Genomic DNA, 597 nt, shown 5'->3' with positions numbered 1-597 from the left:
CTCTCCCAGGACACATGACAGGGTTTCCCCGTCTCTAATCTCATCGTGACCGAGTGTGACATCACTAAATCTCGTTCGGGCCACATTAAGATAAATCAGTGCCACTTTTATAATTCACAAAATGGTCGTTAAGCCACAGCGAGCTCCATTATTCAGCATTTTAAGGCCGTTTCACGATTTATATTCATGAAACCTCAAGATGACGTCAAACTCCTTCAGATGTTCTCAACGTCTCGTCACACCCGTCACGTGGGAGCGCTTCACAAAGCGCGCTCCTCATGGTTCGCCCTGTTAAAGGTCAGTCTGATTTTCTATTTCATTGTCAAAAAAAAAAAAAAAAATCCTAAAGAGAACAAAACCTGCAATGACCTGATTCTGACAAAACGAAAATAAAAACTGAAATAAAATCTACCTCCTTCGTCCGAATCTGTGTCGAAACCTAATGAATTCTTTCTTGGTCCAATGTCGTGTCACATCCTTCCACCAGGTTTCGTGGAGTTTTTGAGTAATCTCACTGACAATCGGACAGAAAAACAGTTTCTGACAATATGTTGGACAAAAAACTGACATGAAACCACAGAAGAAGAAAAACTGCAG

This window comes from Paralichthys olivaceus, chromosome 6 (assembly GCF_024713975.1).
Source record: "Paralichthys olivaceus isolate ysfri-2021 chromosome 6, ASM2471397v2, whole genome shotgun sequence".
Lineage (NCBI taxonomy): Eukaryota > Metazoa > Chordata > Actinopteri > Pleuronectiformes > Paralichthyidae > Paralichthys > Paralichthys olivaceus.
The sequence above is the reverse complement of the archived record's forward strand: the minus strand, read 5'-3'. Positions refer to the sequence as shown.